This window comes from Diachasmimorpha longicaudata, unplaced genomic scaffold (assembly GCF_034640455.1).
Source record: "Diachasmimorpha longicaudata isolate KC_UGA_2023 unplaced genomic scaffold, iyDiaLong2 ctg00000232.1, whole genome shotgun sequence".
Taxonomy (NCBI): Eukaryota; Metazoa; Arthropoda; class Insecta; order Hymenoptera; family Braconidae; genus Diachasmimorpha; species Diachasmimorpha longicaudata.
Window position 1 is genome coordinate 1 of NW_026974019.1, and position 2,500 is coordinate 2,500.

The 2,500-nt window shown below is 39.7% G+C and overlaps 1 non-coding gene and 1 pseudogene across 1 annotated transcript; both read left to right on the forward strand.

Moving 5' to 3' along the window:
* The first annotated feature begins 1,777 nt into the window (after nt 1–1,777).
* LOC135172297 (5.8S ribosomal RNA) lies at nt 1,778–1,932 on the forward strand. Its single transcript, XR_010300990.1, has one exon. It is a non-coding gene; the product is annotated as a 5.8S ribosomal RNA (ribosomal RNA).
* A 536-nt stretch (nt 1,933–2,468) lies between these two features.
* LOC135172298 (large subunit ribosomal RNA) overlaps nt 2,469–2,500 on the forward strand; it is a 4,637-nt pseudogene continuing 4,605 nt past the window's right edge.

Consider the following 2,500-nt stretch of genomic DNA (forward strand, 5'->3'; position numbering starts at 1 on the left):
CACCGCTCGCGGTGTTTAACTGACATGATTGTGGGACGTCCTACCGGTGGATTTAGCTTTGTGAAAGCAAAGCGGTCCAACTAATATCCCATCGCGGTGCTCTTCATTGAGTGTCGAGGTGGGCCGGTACGTTTACTTTGAACAAATTAGAGTGCTTAAAGCAGGCTTATCTTCGCCTGAATACTGTGTGCATGGAATAATGGAATAGGACCTCGGTTCTATTTTGTTGGTTTTCGGAACCCCGAGGTAATGATTAATAGGGACAGATGGGGGCATTCGTATTGCGACGTTAGAGGTGAAATTCTTGGATCGTCGCAAGACGAACAGAAGCGAAAGCATTTGCCAAAAATGTTTTCATTAATCAAGAACGAAAGTTAGAGGTTCGAAGGCGATCAGATACCGCCCTAGTTCTAACCATAAACGATGCCAGCTAGCGATCCGCCGAAGTTCCTCCGATGACTCGGCGGGCAGCTTCCGGGAAACCAAAGCTTTTGGGTTCCGGGGGAAGTATGGTTGCAAAGCTGAAACTTAAAGGAATTGACGGAAGGGCACCACCAGGAGTGGAGCCTGCGGCTTAATTTGACTCAACACGGGAAACCTCACCAGGCCCGGACACCGGAAGGATTGACAGATTGATAGCTCTTTCTTGATTCGGTGGGTGGTGGTGCATGGCCGTTCTTAGTTGGTGGAGCGATTTGTCTGGTTAATTCCGATAACGAACGAGACTCTAGCCTGCTAAATAGGCGTACTTTCTGGTATTTTGAAGGCCCTCGATTTCGGTCGAGTGGTTTTTACTACCGACGTACAAATAAATCTTCTTAGAGGGACAGGCGGCTTCTAGCCGCACGAGATTGAGCAATAACAGGTCTGTGATGCCCTTAGATGTTCTGGGCCGCACGCGCGCTACACTGAAGGAATCAGCGTGTCTTCCCTGGCCGAAAGGCCCGGGTAACCCGCTGAACCTCCTTCGTGCTAGGGATTGGGGCTTGCAATTATTCCCCATGAACGAGGAATTCCCAGTAAGCGCGAGTCATAAGCTCGCGTTGATTACGTCCCTGCCCTTTGTACACACCGCCCGTCGCTACTACCGATTGAATGATTTAGTGAGGTCTTCGGACTGGTGCGCGGCAATGTTTCGGCATTGCCGATGTTTCCGGGAAGATGACCAAACTTGATCATTTAGAGGAAGTAAAAGTCGTAACAAGGTTTCCGTAGGTGAACCTGCGGAAGGATCATTAACGTGTTCTATTCCAAAAAGAGAATATAAAATTTTGAATTTTTATTCTTTATATTGATATAATATCATATTATATCAATAAAACCTTACGTTATATGGTGTAAAACATGTGAAAACATGTAACCATATTATATACGTATGATAATATAATGAAATTTATAAATCATCACTATATCATCGATTATGTGGGGTAACCTATTTGATGGGAATTTTTTTTTCATCATGATGGGTATTTAACGTGCCCAAGGTTTAGTAATGATTTTCGCCACACAAGATACAATTGGTGATGATGATTTTATATAAATTTCAAATTTTTTTTCTTCATGCCGTAAGTAATTGGATGGATACTTTGTTCTCAAAGTTGATATTCTTTTTCCGTGTACGGTAAAGTGAACACAAGTCTGAATAGTAATAAAATTGAATTTTGTGTTTGCTTAGGCATCTTGTATTTTTTATTGAAACAAGATTGCGAGATTGGATTGAATATTTTTATATTCAATGACTGTTATTTTTCAAAAAAAAAAAAATTTTTTTTATGATTACCCTGAACGGTGGATCACTTGGCTCGTGGGTCGATGAAGAACGCAGCTAATTGCGCGTCAACTTGTGAACTGCAGGACACATGAACATCGACATTTCGAACGCACATTGCGGTCCACGGATCCAATTCCCGGACTACGCCTAGCTGAGGGTCGTTTGTTTTAAAAAAAACTGCTTACAATTTTATATGTGTTTATCTGTCTATATATGACAGAAAAATATTTGATAAATTGTACAAGCGTGTGTAAAGTTGAATGCTCGTCAAGATAATAATATTTGATTGAGAGAGAGAGATTGAATTTCTTCTCAAATATATATAAATTATTATACGACGTCATTTAAAATTACGTATTGAAAAATAATATATTATGAATTTTTCACATATATTATTTGACGATATAAAGAAAAAAAGAAGTTGTTGTTGTTAATATATTTGATTATAGCCCATTGTCAGTTGTCTAAAAATGGTTATTAACGAGAACAAACTTTGTGAAATGAAATCCACAAATTATATATCACTGTGGTGTTAATCATCGAGTCCCAGAGATCTCATTCTCCGAGTTGGACCGATCATGATTTTCATTTCTAAAGTTTTGTTTTGTTATGTTTTTTTAGACACGGATGTGATTTTTTTTTTTATAAATAAAAGGCGCTCGCAACAATAACTTTTTTATATAATTCTCTAACATGACGACCTCAGAGTAGGTGAGACTACCCGCTGAA